This window comes from Schistocerca piceifrons, chromosome 4, assembly GCF_021461385.2.
Source record: "Schistocerca piceifrons isolate TAMUIC-IGC-003096 chromosome 4, iqSchPice1.1, whole genome shotgun sequence".
Classification (NCBI taxonomy): Eukaryota; Metazoa; Arthropoda; class Insecta; order Orthoptera; family Acrididae; genus Schistocerca; species Schistocerca piceifrons.
In genome coordinates, this window is record NC_060141.1 from 142,697,334 (window position 1) to 142,717,422 (window position 20,089).

At 52.0% G+C, this 20,089-nt stretch overlaps 1 protein-coding gene across 1 annotated transcript in view; it reads left to right on the forward strand.

Moving 5' to 3' along the window:
- LOC124795679 (hamartin) overlaps positions 1-20,089 on the forward strand; it is a 236,520-nt gene that overhangs the window by 154,585 nt on the left and 61,846 nt on the right. The window lies entirely within an intron of this gene.

Consider the following 20,089-nt stretch of genomic DNA (forward strand, 5'->3'; position numbering starts at 1 on the left):
TTCTGATTTTTTTCTCTTTGGCATCTTCTTATTTTTTGCTACTTTCTTCAATTCCAGCAGCTTTTCATTTGGGCTTTCAAGGCAGTTTGGTTGGGCTTTCAAGGCAGTTTGGACCAATTCAAAACCTTCCAGTAGAGAAAAATCTTTTAAGTTGTCACCAGGAAACTAAACTGGAATCTCTGTTAGTAGCCAGTGACACTAACCAATAAACCACAGAGGTAGCAGATGATGATGATGATGATGATGATGATGATGATGATACTACTGCTATACATCATTTTTAAGGAATCAGACCTTTAGACTAATAACAGGTGATATCTCTTCTCCAAGCAAACAGTTGTGATTAGGCCTAAGTTCCAAGAAAATTTCAGCTGCAGTAATTAAAATTTCATTTCTGCCTCGGTGAAAACACAATCTTTTACTTCCCCTAATGAGGAAGCAACTTCATACTAGGTGTAGAGAAGGTCCTGCATGCAGCTATCGAGGCTATGGAGTGCAGTCATCTGCAAGCTATGGCTCACGTCGACACAAGTGACGTCTCTTGCTTGAGTTTTGAGGCCACTTCAGTTGAGGCTGATGAAATTAATGAAAGAGCTTACAATTTGTGGTACGATACCCAGAATTGATCGGTGTCCTTTCTTTTTTTGAGCCAAATGTAGTTCTCAACCAGAGGCTCCATCAAGAGCATGAAGGTCTCAGCTGCAGATTTCTGGACGTGGGTTTATGGTGTGGAGAATTGTAGGATTCCCCTTGATATATGAAGGGTGCACTATATGGGATGCAGTTACTCAGGTAGCAGAGTACCTGTGGAGTCCACAAGTATTCTTTTTTTGACTGGGCAATAGTTTAGGTCCTCTGATGAATGCTCGCCAAGATGATATGCAAAGTGTAGAAGCAAAGCACTTAAAAGTAGACGATTGACATGTCAAGATTTAAACAGGAAATTGCGAAAACATTCATAACAATCTCCCTGTATTTCCTGCCCTTCAAGAAAGCAGTCAGACTCAGCTTACACTCAGAATAATAGCTGGATGAACCTTGAAGTAGGAAGCTCCAAATATTTAATGAGGCATATACGTTTTAACAAAGTATGCGCAATTTAGTTAGGTAATAGATTCTATGCTTTTTTACAAATGTTTGTATCTGCTACTAACTTACGGGTTATGTTGTTCAACACAGGTACTCTTATACTTTACAGCTTACTTTTATATGCTTTTTCTCTGCTCATAAAAACAACAACTTATGACAACACGCAGTTTCTGTTGCCAAGTACAGTTTGGTTTCATAGCCTAAATGGGGTTTAAGCAGCTTAAGGGTATTTCAGTGAATAACCATTGATTCTTCATAATTTTAAAAAAATATGTTTCTGGTATATACTCTCATGAATTCTATGCTATTATCTAGTATGGCAGTTTGTTGTATCATACTCAGCCACTGATGCAATAACTGTCCTTATTTGTATTCATTCTTTGTGTGTGATATCTGTGATTTTGTTTTCCCCAGACAGTTTCAGTCCTTCTGTCAATGTATATCATAATAATCAGTGTGCTCGCCCTGGTAGATTACAAACATTTAATAAGTACATGTATATACTAGCCTTTTCCCTGCAAGTTTATTCATCCGTCTGTTTCACATATATTCTGCTCATCTCCTCCTCCTCCCCCCCTGCCCGTGACCTCCCCCCTCCCTGCCCGTGACCTCCTCCCCCCCTGCCCGTGACCTCCTCCCCCCCCTGCCCGTGACCTCCTCCCCCCCCTGCCCGTGACCTCCCCCCCCTGCCCGTGACCTCCCCCCCCCTGCCCGTGACCTCCTCCCCCCCTGCCCGTGACCTCCTCCCCCCCCCTGCCCGTGACCTCCTCCCCCCCCTGCCCGTGACCTCCTCCCCCCCCCTGCCCGTGACCTCCTCCCCCCCCTGCCCGTGACCTCCTCCCCCCCCTGCCCGTGACCTCCTCCCCCCCCTGCCCGTGACCTCCTCCCCCCCCTGCCCGTGACCTCCTCCCCCCCTGCCCGTGACCTCCTCCCCCCCCTGCCCGTGACCTCCTCCCCCCCTGCCCGTGACCTCCTCCCCCCCTGCCCGTGACCTCCTCCCCCCCTGCCCGTGACCTCCTCCCCCCCTGCCCGTGACCTCCTCCCCCCCTGCCCGTGACCTCCTCCCCCCCTGCCCGTGACCTCCTCCCCCCCCTGCCCGTGACCTCCTCCCCCCCCCTGCCCGTGACCTCCTCCCCCCCCCTGCCCGTGACCTCCTCCCCCCCCTGCCCGTGACCTCCTCCTCCCCCCCCCTGCCCGTGACCTCCTCCTCCTCCCCCCTGCCCGTGACCTCCTCCTCCTCCCCCCCCTGCCCGTGACCTCCTCCTCCTCCCCCCCCTGCCCGTGACCTCCTCCTCCTCCCCCCCCTGCCCGTGACCTCCTCCTCCTCCCCCCCTGCCCGTGACCTCCTCCTCCTCCCCCCCTGCCCGTGACCTCCTCCTCCTCCCCCCCTGCCCGTGACCTCCTCCTCCTCCCCCCTGCCCGTGACCTCCTCCTCCTCCCCCCCTGCCCGTGACCTCCTCCTCCTCCCCCCCTGCCCGTGACCTCCTCCTCCTCCCCCCCTGCCCGTGACCTCCTCCTCCTCCCCCCCTGCCCGTGACCTCCTCCTCCTCCCCCCCTGCCCGTGACCTCCTCCTCCTCCCCCCCCTGCCCGTGACCTCCTCCTCCTCCCCCCCTGCCCGTGACCTCCTCCTCCTCCCCCCCCCCTGCCCGTGACCTCCTCCTCCTCCCCCCCCCCTGCCCGTGACCTCCTCCTCCTCCCCCCTGCCCGGACCTCCTCCTCCTCCCCCCCTGCCCGTGACCTCCCCCCCCCTGCCCGTGACCTCCCCCCCCTGCCCGTGACCTCCTCCCCCCCTGCCCGTGACCTCCTCCCCCCTGGCCGTGACCTCCTCCCCCCCTGGCCGTGACCTCCTCCCCCCCTGCCCGTGACCTCCTCCCCCCTGGCCGTGACCTCCTCCCCCCCTGGCCGTGACCTCCTCCCCCCCTGCCCGTGACCTCCTCCTCCCCCCTGCCCGTGACCTCCTCCTCCCCCCTGCCCGTGACCTCCTCCTCCCCCCTGCCCGTGACCTCCTCCTCCCCCCTGCCCGTGACCTCCTCCTCCCCCCTGCCCGTGACCTCCTCCTCCCCCCTGCCCGTGACCTCCTCCTCCCCCCTGCCCGTGACCTCCTCCTCCCCCCTGCCCGTGACCTCCTCCTCCCCCCTGCCCATGACCTACTCCCCCTCCCCCCCTGCCCGTGACCTACTCCCCCTCCCCCCCTGCCCGTGACCTACTCCCCCTGCCCCCCTGCCCGTGACCTACTCCCCCTGCCCCCCTGCCCGTGACCTACTCCCCCTGCCCCCCTGCCCGTGACCTACTCCCCCTGCCCCCCTGCCCGTGACCTCCTCACCCCCCTGCCCGTGACCTCCTCACCCCCCTGCCCGTGACCTCCTCACCCCCCTGCCCGTGACCTCCTCACCCCCCTGCCCGTGACCTCCTCCCCCCCTGCCCGTGACCTCCTACCCCCCCTGCCCGTGACCTCCTCCTCCCCGGCCCGTGACCTCCTCCTCCCCCCCGGCCTCCTCCCCCCCCGGCCCGTGACCTCCTCCCCCTCCCCCCTGCCCGTGACCTACTCCCCCTCCCCCCTGCCCGTGACCTACTCCCCTCCCCCTGCCGTGACCTCCCCCCTGCCCGTGACCTCCCCCCTGCCCGTGACCTCCCCCCTGCCCGTGACCTCCCCCCTGCCCGTGACCTCCCCCCTGCCCGTGACCTCCCCCCTGCCCGTGACCTCCCCCCTGCCCGTGACCTCCCCCCTGCCCGTGACCTCCCCCCTGCCCGTGACCTCCCCCCTGCCCGTGACCTCCCCCCTGCCCGTGACCTCCCCCCTGCCCGTGACCTCCCCCCTGCCCGTGACCTCCCCCCTGCCCGTGACCTCCCCCCTGCCCGTGACCTCCCCCCTGCCCGTGACCTCCCCCCTGCCCGTGACCTCCCCCTGCCCGTGACCTCCCCCCTGCCCGTGACCTCCCCCCTGCCCGTGACCTCCCCCCTGCCCGTGACCTCCCCCCTGCCCGTGACCTCCTCCTCCTCCTCCTCCCCCCCTGCCCGTGACCTCCTCCTCCTCCTCCTCCCCCCCTGCCCGTGACCTCCTCCTCCTCCTCCTCCCCCCCTGCCCGTGACCTCCTCCTCCTCCCCCCCCTGCCCGTGACCTCCTCCTCCTCCCCCCCCCTGCCCGTGACCTCCTCCTCCTCCCCCCCCCCTGCCCGTGACCTCCTCCTCCTCCTCCCCCCCCCCCCTGCCCGTGACCTCCTCCTCCTCCCCCCCCCCTGCCCGTGACCTCCTCCTCCTCCTCCTCCTCCCCCCTGCCCGTGACCTCCTCCTCCTCCTCCTCCTCCCCCCTGCCCGTGACCTCCTCCTCCTCCTCCTCCTCCCCCCCTGCCCGTGACCTCCTCCTCCTCCTCCTCCTCCCCCCCTGCCCGTGACCTCCTCCTCCTCCTCCTCCTCCCCCCCTGCCCGTGACCTCCTCCTCCCCCCCCCTCCCCCCTGCCCGTGACCTCCTCCTCCTCCCCCCTCCCCCCTGCCCGTGACCTCCTCCTCCTCCCCCCCTCCCCCCCTGCCCGTGACCTCCTCCTCCTCCCCCCCTCCCCCCCTGCCCGTGACCTCCTCCTCCTCCTCCCCCCCTCCCCCTGCCCGTGACCTCCTCCTCCTCCTCCCCCCCTCCCCCCTGCCCGTGACCTCCTCCTCCTCCTCCCCCCCTCCCCCCTGCCCGTGACCTCCTCCTCCTCCCCCCCCCCTCCCCCCTGCCCGTGACCTCCTCCTCCTCCTCCCCCCCCTCCCCCCCTGCCCGTGACCTCCTCCTCCTCCTCCCCCCCTCCCCCCCTGCCCGTGACCTCCTCCTCCTCCTCCCCCCTCCCCCCTGCCCCTGACCTCCTCCTCCCCCCCCCCTCCCCCCTGCCCCTGACCTCCTCCTCCCCCCCCTCCCCCCCTGCCCCTGACCTCCTCCTCCCCCCCTCCCCCCCTGCCCGTGACCTCCTCCTCCCCCCCCCTCCCCCCCTGCCCGTGACCTCCTCCTCCCCCCCCCTCCCCCCTGCCCGTGACCTCCTCCTCCTCCCCCCCCTCCCCCCCCTGCCCGTGACCTCCTCCTCCTCCCCCCCTCCCCCCCTGCCCGTGACCTCCTCCTCCTCCCCCCCCTCCCCCCCTGCCCGTGACCTCCTCCTCCTCCCCCCCCTCCCCCCCTGCCCGTGACCTCCTCCTCCTCCCCCCCTCCCCCCCTGCCCGTGACCTCCTCCTCCTCCCCCCCTCCCCCCCTGCCCGTGACCTCCTCCTCCTCCCCCCCTCCCCCCCTGCCCGTGACCTCCTCCTCCTCCCCCCCTCCCCCCCTGGCCGTGACCTCCTCCTCCTCCCCCCCTCCCCCCCTGGCCGTGACCTCCTCCTCCTCCCCCCCTCCCCCCCTGCCCGTGACCTCCTCCTCCTCCCCCCCTCCCCCCCTGGCCGTGACCTCCTCCTCCTCCCCCCCTCCCCCCCTGGCCGTGACCTCCTCCTCCTCCCCCCCTCCCCCCCTGGCCGTGACCTCCTCCTCCTCCCCCCCTCCCCCCTGGCCGTGACCTCCTCCTCCTCCCCCCCTCCCCCCCTGGCCGTGACCTCCTCCTCCTCCCCCCCTCCCCCCCTGGCCGTGACCTCCTCCTCCTCCCCCCCTCCCCCCCTGGCCGTGACCTCCTCCTCCTCCCCCCCTCCCCCCCTGGCCGTGACCTCCTCCTCCTCCCCCCCTCCCCCCCTGGCCGTGACCTCCTCCTCCTCCCCCCCTCCCCCCCTGGCCGTGACCTCCTCCTCCTCCCCCCCTCCCCCCCTGGCCGTGACCTCCTCCTCCTCCCCCCCGCCCCCCTGGCCGTGACCTCCTCCTCCTCCCCCCTCCCCCCCTGGCCGTGACCTCCTCCTCCTCCCCCCCTCCCCCCCTGCCGTGACCTCCTCCTCCTCCCCCCCCCCGGCCGCGACCTCCTCCTCCTCCCCCCCCGCCGCGACCTCCTCCTCCTCCCCCCCCGCCCGCGACCTCCTCCTCCTCCCCCCCCCGCCCGCGACCTCCTCTTCCTCCGCCCCCCGCCCGCGACCTCCTCCTCCTCCTCCGCCCCCCGCCCGCGACCTCCTCCTCCTCCTCCGCCCCCCGCCCGCGACCTCCTCCTCCTCCTCCGCCCCCCGCCCGCGACCTCCTCCTCCTCCTCCTCCGCCCCCCGCCCGCGACCTCCTCCTCCTCCTCCTCCGCCCCCCGCCCGCGACCTCCTCCTCCTCCTCCTCCGCCCCCCGCCCGCGACCTCCTCCTCCTCCTCCTCCGCCCCCCGCCCGCGACCTCCTCCTCCTCCTCCTCCGCCCCCCGCCCGCGACCTCCTCCTCCTCCTCCTCCGCCCCCCGCCCGCGACCTCCTCCTCCTCCTCCTCCGCCCCCCGCCCGCGACCTACTCCTCCTCCTCCTCCGCCCCCCGCCCGCGACCTACTCCTCCTCCTCCTCCGCCCCCCGCCCGCGACCTCCTCCTCCTCCTCCTCCGCCCCCCGCCCGCGACCTCCTCCTCCTCCGCCCCCCGCCCGCGACCTCCTCCTCCTCCGCCCCCCGCCCGCGACCTACTCCTCCTCCTCCTCCGCCCCCCGCCCGCGACCTCCTCCTCCTCCTCCGCCCCCCGCCCGTGACCTCCTCCTCCTCCTCCGCCCCCGCCCGTGACCTCCTCCTCCTCCTCCGCCCCCCGCCCGTGACCTCCTCCTCCTCCTCCTCCGCCCCCCGCCCGTGACCTCCTCCTCCTCCTCCTCCGCCCCCCGCCCGTGACCTCCTCCTCCTCCTCCTCCGCCCCCCGCCCGTGACCTCCTCCTCCTCCTCCTCCGCCCCCCGCCCGTGACCTCCTCCTCCTCCTCCTCCGCCCCCCGCCCGTGACCTCCTCCTCCTCCTCCTCCGCCCCCCGCCCGTGACCTCCTCCTCCTCCTCCTCCGCCCCCCGCCCGTGACCTCCTCCTCCTCCTCCTCCGCCCCCCGCCCGTGACCTCCTCCTCCTCCTCCTCCGCCCCCCGCCCGTGACCTCCTCCTCCTCCTCCTCCGCCCCCCGCCCGTGACCTCCTCCTCCTCCTCCTCCGCCCCCCGCCCGTGACCTCCTCCTCCTCCTCCTCCGCCCCCCGCCCGTGACCTCCTCCTCCTCCTCCTCCGCCCCCCGCCCGTGACCTCCTCCTCCTCCTCCTCCGCCCCCCGCCCGTGACCTCCTCCTCCTCCTCCTCCGCCCCCCGCCCCGTGACCTCCTCCTCCTCCTCCTCCGCCCCCCGCCCGTGACCTCCTCCTCCTCCTCCTCCGCCCCCCGCCCGTGACCTCCTCCTCCTCCTCCTCCGCCCCCCGCCCGTGACCTCCTCCTCCTCCTCCTCCGCCCCCCGCCCGTGACCTCCTCCTCCTCCTCCTCCGCCCCCCGCCCGTGACCTCCTCCTCCTCCTCCTCCGCCCCCCGCCCGTGACCTCCTCCTCCTCCTCCTCCGCCCCCCGCCCGTGACCTCCTCCTCCTCCTCCTCCGCCCCCCGCCCGTGACCTCCTCCTCCTCCTCCTCCGCCCCCCGCCCGTGACCTCCTCCTCCTCCTCCTCCGCCCCCCGCCCGTGACCTCCTCCTCCTCCTCCTCCGCCCCCCGCCCGTGACCTCCTCCTCCTCCTCCTCCGCCCCCCGCCCGTGACCTCCCTCCTCCTCCTCCTCCGCCCCCCGCCCGTGACCTCCTCCTCCTCCTCCTCCGCCCCCCGCCCGTGACCTCCTCCTCCTCCTCCTCCGCCCCCCGCCCGTGACCTCCTCCTCCTCCTCCGCCCCCCGCCCGTGACCTCCTCCTCCTCCTCCGCCCCCCGCCCGTGACCTTCCCCCCCGCCCGTGACCTCCTCCCCCCCCCTCCCGCCCGTGTTCTTCCCCCCCCCCTCCCGCCCGTGACCTCTTCCCCCCCCCCTCCCGCCCGTGACCTCTTCCCCCCCCCCCCCTCCCGCCCCTCTCCCCCCCCTCCCGTGACCTCTTCCCCCCCCCCCCTCCCGCCCGTGACCCTTCCCCCCCCCCTCCCGCCCGTGACCTTCCCCCCCCCCTCCCGCCCGTGACCTTCCCCCCCGCCCGTGACCTCCTCCTCCCCACCCCCCCGCCCGTGGTACTTGATCGTCGGGAGTATGTGGCTGAGGGACTGCGTCAGCTTTCAGACAACACTACTTACAAAGCTTGCCAAGGTAATCCCATTCCTGATGTCCAGACAGAGCTTCAAGGAATCCTCAGAACCTTAGGCCTCCTACAAAACCTTTCACCTGACTCCATCAACCTCCTGACCCCACCAGCACCCCGCACCCCTACCTTCTACCTTCTTCCTAAAATTCACAAACCCAATCATCCCGGCCGTCCCATTGTAGCTGGTTACCAAGCCCCCACAGAACGTATCTCTGCCTACGTAGATCAACACCTTCAACCCATTCCATGCAGTCTCCCATCCTTCATCAAAGACACCAACCACTTTCTCGAACGCCTGGAATCCTTACCCAGTTGTTACCCCCGGAAACCATCCTTGTAACCATTTATGCCACTTCCACTTCCTTATACACAAATATTCCGCACGTCCAGGGCCTCACTGCGATGGAGCACTTCCTTTCACGCCGATCACCTGCCACCCTACTTAAAACCTCTTTCCTCATTACCTTAGCCAGCTTCATCCTGACCCACATCTCCTTCACTTTCGAAGGCCAGACATACCAGCAATTAAAGGGAACAGCCATGGGTACCAGGATGGCCCCCTCGTATGCCAACGTATTCATGGGTCGCTTAGAAGAAGCCTTCTTGGTTACCCAGGCCTGCCTACCCGAAGTTTGGTACAGATTTATTGATGACATCTTCATGATCTGGACTCACAGTTAAGAAGAACTCCAGAATTTCCTCTCCAAACTCAACTCCTTTGGTTCCATCAGATTCACCTGGTCCTACTCCATATCCCATGCCACTTTCCTTGACATTGACCTCCACCTGTCCAATGGCCAGCTTCACACGTCCGTCCACATCAAACCCACCAACAAGCAACAGTACCTCCATTATGACAGCTGCCACCCATTCCACATCAAACGGTCCCTTCCCTACAGCCTAGGTCTTCGTGGCAAACGAATCTGCTCCAGTCCGGAATCCCTGAAGCATTACACCAACAACCTGAAAACAGCTTTCACATCCCGCAACTACCCTCCCGACCTGGTACAAAAGCAAATAACCGGAGCCACTTCCTCATCTCCTCAAACCCAGAACCTCCCACAGAAGAACCCCAAAAGTGCCCCACTTGTGACAGGATACTTCCCGGGACTGGATCAGACTCTGAATGTGGCTCTCCAGCAGGGATACGACTTCCTCAAATCCTGGCCTGAAATGAGATCCATCCTTCATGAAATCCTCTCCACTCCACCAAGAGTGTCTTTCCGCCGTCCACTTAACCTTCGTAACCTCTTAGTTCATCCCTATGAAATCCCCAAACCGCCTTCCCTACCCTCTGGCTCCTGTCCTTGTAACCGCCCCCGGTGTAAAACCTGTCCCATGCACCCTCCCACCACAACCTACTCCAGTCCTGTAACCCAGAAAGTGTACACGATCAAAGTCAGAGCCACGTGTGAAAGCACCCACGTGATTTACCAACTGACCTGCCTACACTGTGAAGCTTTCTATGTAGGAATGACCAGCAACAAACTGTCCATTCCCATGAATGGACACAGGCAGACAGTGTTTGTTGGTAATGAGGATCACCCTGCGGCTAAACATGCCTTGGTGCACGGCCAGCACATCTTGGCACAGTGTTACACCGTCCGGGTTATCTGGATACTTCCCACTAACACCAACCTGTCAGAACTCCGGAGATGGGAACTTGCCCTTCAGTATATCCTCTCTTCTCATTATCCGCCAGGCCTCAATCTCCGCTAATTTCTAATTTCAATTTGCCGCCACTCATACCTCACCTGTCATTCAACAACATCTTTGCCTCTGCACTTCTGCCTCGACTGACATCTCTGCCCAAACTCTTTGCCTTTACAAATGTCTGCTTGCGTCTGTGTATGTGCGGATGGATGTGTGTGTGTGTGTGTGTGTGTGTGTGTGTGTGTGTGTGTGTGTGTGTGTGTGCGCGCGAGTGTATACCTGTCCTTTTTTCCCCCTAAGGTAAGTCTTTCCGCTCCCGGGATTGGAATGGCTCCTTACCCTCTCCCTTAAAACCCACATACTTTCGTCTTTCCCTCTCCTTCCTTCTTTCTTGACGAAGCAACTGTTGGTTGCGAAAGCTTGAATTTTGTGTGTATGTTTGTGTGTCTATCAACATGCCAGCACTTTCGTTTGGTAAGTCAAATCATCTTTGTTTTTAGATATATTTTTCCCACGTGGAATGTTTCCCTCTATTATATTCACATCTTTGTTTTTAGATATATTTCTATGAATTTTGACACATTTTCTATATTTGTCGTGAATTTCATTTTTTCAGCTGAAATTTTGAGACCAGTTCTGTTTGCTATTTTTTCCGGAATTTTTATTTGAATAACTGCTTCTGCCAGGTTTTCTGAAAGTATTGCAAAATCATCCACAAAAGCCAAGCAGTTTATCGTAATTTCATTTGTTTTCCTTCCCAGAGTTATTGGTTCACTTTTGTGATTTTTTGGCTCCGAATTCCAGATCATTAAAATATTTTCTAGAATGCAATTACACAGTAATGGTGATAAACCATCACCTTGTCTAACACCAGTTTTTATTTTATTATTATTATTATTATTATTATTATTATTATTATTATTATTGTTAGCCATTTGGCATCCATATTACTTCTGCATGTTTCTAGTATCCAACCATCTTGCAAGTTTTTGTCTGCTCAGTGTTTTATTATTTATGGAAATACAGCTTTGTCTGTCTGCTATCTATTTCCCTGGCTATCTCTCTTGCTCACTCTAGTCTGTTCGATAACTATTTTATTGTTTTCTGTCTCCCCTAGTAACTGCTTTGGGGACAACCCTCATTACCACATTGAAGTCTCAAGACTCACTCCCCAAGTCAGAACTGGTAATACAAATTTATTGTAAACCAGTTTGAGACTGTATGTCACCTTCATATGGAAAAATAATTTTAGGTCATTGTTACTCTCATGTTTATTTCTTTTAATGTCCATCCATATACAGGGTGTTTCAAAAATGACCGGTATATTTGAATCGGCAATAAAAACTAAACGAGCAGCGATAGAAATACACCGTTTGTTGCAATATGCTTGGGACAACAGTACATTTTCAGGCGGACAAACTTTCGAAATTACAGTAATTACAATTTTCAACAACAGATGGCGCTGCAAGTGATGTGAAAGATATAGAAGACAACGCAGTCTGTGGGTGCGCCATTCTGTACATCGTCTTTCTGCTGTAAGCGTGTGCTGTTCACAACGTGCAAGTGTGCTGTAGACAACATGGTTTATTCCTTAGAACAGAGGATTTTTCTGGTGTTGGAATTCCACCGCCTAGAACACAGTGTTGTTGCAATAAGACAAAGTTTTCAACGGAGGTTTAATGTAACCAAAGGACCGAAAAGCGATACAATAAAGGATCTGTTTGAAAAATTTCAACGGACTGGGAACGTGACGGATGAACTTGCTGGAAAGGTAGGGCGACCGCGTACGGCAACCACAGAGGGCAACGTGCAGCAGGCGATCCAACAGCGGCCTCGGGTTTTCGTTCGCCGTGTTGCAGCTGCGGTCCAAATGACGCCAACGTCCACGTATCGTCTCATGCGCCAGAGTTTACACCTCTATCTATACAAAATTCAAACGCGGCAACCCCTCAGCGCCGCTACCATTGCTGCACGAGAGACATTCGCTAACGATATAGTGCACAGGATTGATGACGGCTATATGCATGTGGGCAGCATTTGGTTTACTGGCGAAGCTTATTTTTACCTGGACGGCTTCGTCAATAAACAGAACTGGCACATATGGGGAACCGAAAAGCCCCATGTTGCAGTCCCATCGTCCCTGCATCCTCAAAAAGTACTGGTCTGGGCCGCCATTTCGTCCAAAGGAATCATTGGCCCATTTTTCAGATCCGAAACGATTACTGCATCACGCTATCTGGACATTCTTCGTGAATTTGTGGCGGTACAAACTGCCTTAGACGACACTGCGAACACCTCCTGGTTTATGCAAGATGGTGCCCGGCCACATTGCACGGCCGACGTCTTTAATTTCCTGAATGAATATTTCGATGATCGTGTGATTGCTTTGGGCTATCCGAAACATACAGGAGGTGGCGTGGATTGGCCTCGCTATTCGCCAGACATGAACCCCTGTGACTTCTTTCTGTGGGGACACTTGAAAGACCAGGTGTACTGCCAGAATCCAGAAACAATTGAACAGCTGAAGCAGTACATCTCATCTGCATGTGAAGCCATTCCGCCACACACGTTGTCAAAGGTTTCGGGTAATTTCATTCAGAGACTACGCCATATTATTGCTACGCATGGTGGATATGTGGAAAATATCGTACTATAGAGTTTCCCAGACCGCAGCGCCATCTGTTGTTGAAAATTGTAACTACTGTAATTTCGAAAGTTTGTCTGCCTGAAAATGTACTGTTGTCCCAAGCATATTGCAACAAACGGTGTATTTCTATCACTGCTCGTTTAGTTTTTATTGCCGTTTCAAATATACCGGTCATTTTTGAAACACCCTGTAGCATCAATATAAATGAAAATTCTTCCTTTAGGTGTTAAACTTTATATCCTTGTGAGGCAAACAGTTAGTCTTTAGCAGAATGAACATGGCTCATATTTGATTTGTTAACACATATCCTGTCTTCTCTTTCCTACTTAGGGCATCTGAAAACTTACTCTGAGGAGTGAAGAATAGTCTGGGAATATGGAATCCCATTTCCTTAGTCCTTTCCAATTTTGGAATTACTCTGTTCTGAAGTAGTGTAATGGAAGCCTTAGCAGTAATACACACAATCTGTCCAAAACACTCTGAGATTGATATTACTTCTTGCTTATAACAGTCCTCAGTGCAGTAACTGCAGTAGTAAATTGAACTGACAACTGTAAACAACAGTTGTCAATTTGACAAGTCAGTTGTGCACAGTCAGTGTTAAGTAGTGGATGTGCAATCATAGTGTGTCAGCATTTACCACAAATCACAGTGGAGTAGTGAACTGAACAGATCTCAAGCTACTGTTTGAAATTATCCAGAATATTTTGAAGAAGAGAAAAGTGTGTGCAAAGTCTGCCCTGCATACCTTGTATCCCAAAGAAAAGACAATGGCACATAGACACCTACTATGACTTGATTGAAATGAAAAGCACACAGGCTCTGATGGTTCACCAAGACCAAAGAAATGGCCTGTGATGTGCAATTGAAGAAAGAAGAACTTTCTGACTGCTTCATATATATGTGTGTGTGTTCAGTATATTGTTCTCAAATGGGGGGGGGGGGGGGGGGGAGCGAGCTGTAGAACACTTCAAGCATTAAAACCACCAATTCAGTTTTTCTATATTTTCTATTAACCCTTTCATGACAAACATTCTACCAAAAGATTTAAAATTTTGGAAGAATATTGCCAAAGCAACTAAAAAATAGTGCATTGTCATACATATTTTTTTAACTTTAGAACAAAACAAAAATGAAGCTTTTGAGACCTGTCAGGATATGGTCATCATATCTTCTTGTTGAATTACTTAGTAGCACATACGGAAATAGGTATGAAAATCTTATAGGTTACAAACATCACAATCCTCATAGTAATGTCCTTTTGTGTCATCAGGGCTTCTAAATTATTAAGATCTAATGAACAACACAGGATATAACAGTCCATCTTTCACTGCCAGCTTTGGGCGGGGATGTTGAACTATAACAGTCAAAGATCTTCCTCTGCTACAGCAAGGGTTGCAGATCTCCTGACAAGACACAAATGCATGAACTCAACTCTGTGCTCTTGTATGACACTAGAAAGATGAGGGCACAAGTGTGTACGGGCAGAAAAGGATTAGGCCAATCTCAAAACTTAATGGCCTGAATTGGCACTTTATTTCTCAAAGGCAGTCAATACTGGTTTTATTGAAACAAAGGCAAAAACTTTCTTCAAATTGAGTCTTGGACATAATGATATTTCATTTCTGTTGCGTTATTCTATAAATTTAAAACATGCATACGGTCCATAATGCTGTACCTACTTCTAATAAACATGGCTGTTCTTTTATTTTAATTAAATAGTTTTTTTATGCAGTACCTTTCATGTTATGGAGGGGAGGCTGATAATCATACACACATGGTGTGGGACTATACAGGATTGTTCCAATTTTGTCGAATTATTGTACTCTGCAGACATTTTGTAAATTATTTTGCAACCTTCTTTTTCATAACTTTCCCTCCAGCATTAACCATTTATATTGCAACATCAACACCAAGTGCCTTCACTTCCTCTAAGTGTAAAGCTTTGTCTGTTTCATCTAGTATTAATTCTGGATTCTGTTATTTTTCTTATTATCTGTTTGTTTTTCCAGTTTCTGTTAAGAACTACATACAATTTTTTCTCAATTGTTAGTTGCTGTGCCATATTCCATCATTGCTGATGAAATGTTGTGTATATGTTAAATAAGTCTGTTTTGATTTCCTTGTACTCTTATGGTTTCCAGTCATTTCCTAACATGTTACTATCCCCCAGTTCTTAGTAGACACTTCTGTGCAACCTGTTTTGTAATGTTCTAAATTACTAATGTTGAAACGAAATCACTTTTAGATTTAATATTATGCACCTGTAATACTTTCAAATATAGTTTGATTATGTTTCAAAACAACTAATATAAATTAAATGAAACTATATGGTTTCAGAGACCTTTCCAAGTCTTGAATATCTATGGTGCACCTATGCCTGGTCAAGTAGGATCCTCCATTTCGTTAGATACAGGGATGCTATTCCAATACAATTGGAGAGCCTCTGCAATGCTGTTAGAGTTTAGGGGGAATACTAAGTGGGCTGAGGTATGAATGGGAATTTGAATTTAGGACGGAGGGGTGCTAGGGTAATTTCTGCAGTTTGCAAAGCCAATGTGGCAGCTGATTGATTTTGTGGTGTATAGACACAAAGGCACATGTAACGCATCAAATGTAAGGGGCAAGGGGGGAAGCTCCACTGTGCCATTGACCCCCCCCCCCCCCCTTCCACCCAAATCCCCACTCCCACACCTGCCATTGAACATTCCTCCTCCTGCCTCTTTTTCCAGCTGGAGGACAATTCTTAAATATATACTATTTCAATTTGTTATTGAACTTGTCACTAGGCAGCACTTTTTGTCACTATAGACATGGTAATTTTTATTCTCAGCATTTAATTTGTGAATACCATTCTAGTGACACAATTATAAGCTTGTGCCAAGCTGGGACTGAAATCCAGGTTTCTTGCGTACCCTGACACAATCCTCTACCACCGCTTTCCTCACACTGATGATATTCCCACATACCCCTTGGGAGAATCTCTGGTATTAGTGATTCGAAATCGTAGGTGTAAGGAAACATCAGTGACATTGAGAGTTTTGAATCAAACTGGAGGAGTCTTCAGATATCCTGATCGTTAATGCAACTGACCGCGAAAAGCAGGAAATATGATTTAGAGCATAAATTTTCAGTTATCATGATAAGTGTATGGAATAGTTTTGAATTTCACATAATCAGCACGCCATCAGGTCGTATACTGGGCATTGGCATGATAGTCAAGCACAGGATGGGTAAGACTTTGGATGTCAATGCACTTGGCCTTATTGTAGGTGCCTGACATGTGGAACAATCACTCAGTAAGGTTGTGCATACACTATTCTCTAATGCAATACCATGTAAGTCATATTCAGAGAGTACTTCATTTTGAGAAAATCTGCTCCCAGAAAAATATTGATGACAGTGGCCATTATCAAATGTCATTGATCATAACAACACATGAATTAATTGCAGTGCAGCACATCACTTACAGATTCAGTACAGGCATTCCATACAGCCATCTGTGAGTGAAGGCACAGAAAACATAGAAGTCTGCCCACTACATTGTCACAAGGAACAAAGATTAGCATGGATGCAGTAATACAGTGACTGCATGAACAAAATGTTAATAAAAAGCCTCTGTACTAAGAAATGTTCCCAGACTTATACCCTGCCATGCCTATGTATCATGATCCCTGTGTACATTGAAAAACATGAGTTAGTGCGTTACACTTGCCAACAGAACACCATCTATGGTGGTGGTATTTGTATTCTCATTTGTAGGGTATTTATGTGATATGAAATAAGACCATTACTGGGTTTGCCACAATCTCTCAGTAAATAATGCAGGAAAACCAGTTGTTCCCTGGACCAAATAAAAAAATTATTCAAAAGTGAAAATAAATTAGCTCTTTCCCTCAAAAGCAGAGCACTCAGTGGGATTGATTATATCTCATTTAAATGTATATAATGTATGCAGTGCATTCAGTAATGTGCAACACATCACTTTGAGAGGTCTGTTTCCAAACAAGTTGTAGTACATTAATGTTACACTCCTTTTACAATAAAGATAATGAGAAAGATGTTAGTAATTACTGACACACATTACTGTTTACTTCCTTTGTCCAGTTACAGAAAAAAGATGACGTACTCAAGAACAGTAAAATACCTCTCCCAGAATAAGACATGGATTTCAAATGGATCTCTTCAAAGAATGTACCGTTTACCAGATCAGATTATAGCAATTTAAATGACAAAGTTTTCCCAGCTGGTATTTTCTGTGAATTGTCAAAAGCATTTCATTGTGTACCTCACGTCACTCTCCCATAGATGTTAAGTGTTGAGATATTAGGGATCTTGCTGATGACTCTCAAATTGTAGCAAATAAAAGATTGCAGAGTATCTCTATAAGAAACTTGAGGTAGCTTACATAATGAATGTAGTGAAAATATTTCTTTGTGGATAATGTTACTACTGTAATTGAACCAAATGGATAATCTAGGAAAGATTCTCTTGAAAAATTATATGCTTTGTGGGAATTTTGTCACTAACTTGAGATAAAACACAATGTAAGCTACTGCACAAGGATGACCCCTCATAAAACAATTCATATGTATAAATCAGTAAGTGAAACAATATTCTAAATTTTGTTGCATTTATAATTGACAATTAATGAAATAGCTGAGAACTTACATAGAAGCAACAGCTAAGCACCTCTGGAGTATTTATTGATCTGTCTGCAGCTTATGATACCATGTGGAGACAGGGTGTGGCCTGTACCCTGTAGGAAAATAGCACAGCTTAACAATATGTTGACTGACAAACTATTTCAGGTAATTATAGACAATGCCTCCCATGACCTGAAGACCCTTAACAATAGCCTACCTCAAGGCTCAGTCCTTGTGCAGCTAATACTTGGCTTGTATATTGCATATATGCCATGCACTCAGTCCAGGTTATGATTGGATAATAGCAAGCACAAACAAATCAAGGTCCCTGAGGATATGCTAACAAAAGACTTATGTACAATGTGTGACCAAAAAGTAATGGGAATTTTTATTTTTCTTAAAGAATCGTTATATATTGATCAACTTTCTTCCCTTCAAAGTAATCCCCCTCAGACACAATACATTTGTGCCATAGCTTTTTCCAGTCATGGGAGCACTTCTGGAACTCACTTTACAGTAACATGATCAGCTTCTTCAGTGATTCTGTTTTCATCTTATCAGTGGTGGCAAAATGTCCTTTCATGGTTCTCATGAGCCTCAGAAATAGAAAGAAGTTACAGGATGCCATAAGAAGTTACAGGATGCCATAAGAAGTTACAGGATGCCATAAGAAGTTACAGGATGCCATAAGAAGTTACAGGATGCCATGTCAAGCAAATATGCTGGCTGAATCAATATATATAAACTTTTTTTTTTTTGTCAAATAATCTTGAACAAGTATTGAGGTGTGAGTGGGAGCGTTATTGTGATGCAATTTCCACGAGTGATTTTACCACAATTCTAGTCGCTTTCTTTACAGAATGCTTCACGCAAATGACACTACCTTCCAGTTAGTATTTCTTATTTACTGTATGATCATAAATTCGGAAATCATAATGCTCTATCCCATGGTAATTGAAGGCAACAGTGAAAACAATTTGTTGACGTCATACCCGTATACCCATGTTTCATTATCTGTTATACCCTTTCTTAGAAGTTCTGGACTGTTATCGACTTCATTGAGCAATTCCTGAGAGAAGTCTACATTTAGTTGTTTATCATCAAAATTCAACAATTTTGGAACAAACTTTGCTGCTACATGTTTCATGCCCAGAACATCTGTGAAAATTGCTGGGCGTGATCCAGAGAATACACCATCGTCATGAACAACCTCTCTGATGGTGATGCAGTGATTTTCGAGAACCATTTTCTTTATTTCTTCCACAATGTTGTCAGTAATTGATGTGCTTCGGTGTCCAGGGTAATCTTCATCTTAAATGTCTCCTTGACCCTCTTTGAAACATTTATACCATTTGAAAAATCTTGTCTTACTCATAGTAGATTTGCCAAAAGCCGCAGTCAACATTTCAGATGCTATGCTGCACTTAATTCCATTTTTCAAGCAAAATTTAATGCATATTCTTTGATCCACCTTTCTCGAAAGCAAAAATTTGCCAGGCACTCGGATACGCGCATAACTTTTTCAGCTGGCAACAATAAACTAAATATTCATAACAGCTGAAAATGTAAATGCTTATCAGGAACATATGTACCAACAAGACAAAAATAAATAAATAAATAATTGAAAATCGAATGTATAAAGTGAACGAATTAAATTCCTGTTGCTTTTTTATCACACCTTGTATAAAGTGACAATATTATTGTAAATGGGGACTTCAACCATTCGGAAACTAGATTCAGATGTTCTCATCTGAGTGATATCTTAGCCAACTGTGAATGGGACACATATTTAGAAGCCTGGCTCTTAACAAATATCTATGATACCGTGGAGTTACGCTTGACAGAATGCTGTGATTTAAACAACTACTGACGAAAACTGCAGCTAAATTGAGGTCAAGAAATAATATTCTGCAAAAATTATATGCCACATTGTGGGTTTCTGCAGCTTCAACCCTATGATCATCTGCGCTTAGCCTTGTCTATTCAGCGGCAGAATATTGCCATGCTGTCTCGGTAAATAGTAGCCACTCGAAACAAGTAGATATGGAGCTAAGTCGGACAGTGTAGATTGTTACTGGTACAGTTAAGTCCACTCCAGTGTTCTGGCTACCTGCCCTGATCTACATTCCACCATCTAACCTGAGAATAAAGAATATTCTTCTGAGGAAATATAAGAAAAATTGCAACAATCAGCAGCTGCCAACAGATAGGACGTACCTGCTGTCTAGATCAGCAGACAGTTCCAGACATCACAGAAGTGGAACAGCTAGCAACCTGGTGGACCAACAACAAACTGTGGGACTCAGTCTGTCCTGTAGGACATAGAGTACACTCAACAAAATCATTACTTATCGTGGGAGATGTGGTGAGCTGTGACACAGACACATAAGGCAAAATATTACCAGTGTGGATTGTACCTGTGGCTTTCCAACACACAGTCATAGTGTTGACGAGTGGCCTTGAAATTCATGCCCAGCAAACTCACTCAGACTTCTTGGACACTACAACAGATGTGATCATTTATGTAAACATGCCAGTAAGTTTGTAAATTATGTACATATTTTGTGTTCCCAAAAGATGTGTAATTGCCAAGATATGATGATGATAGAGTTGTATTTTGTGGGTTGTCTGAAACTTTTCTAACATGCTCTTTGTATTGTTGAGCTTGCTTGTCATCTCACAATACGTTCACTCCATAGTAACGAGTGTTGGCAACAATAGATCACTGTTTAAAAACAACAGTAAAATTCAAAAATTTAACCATGAAATAGAGGTGATTGACACTATGCCTAACTCAGACTTAATATGGTGCAGGAAGGAGTGAAGTATTGTCGCAACAATCTTTGACCACTTTCTGTTTATGTGTAAAGTCTAATAGAAAAAAGTGGGGAGGGCATGTTCATTAACATTAATGTGGAAGCCAGTTGTCAATGATCGATGT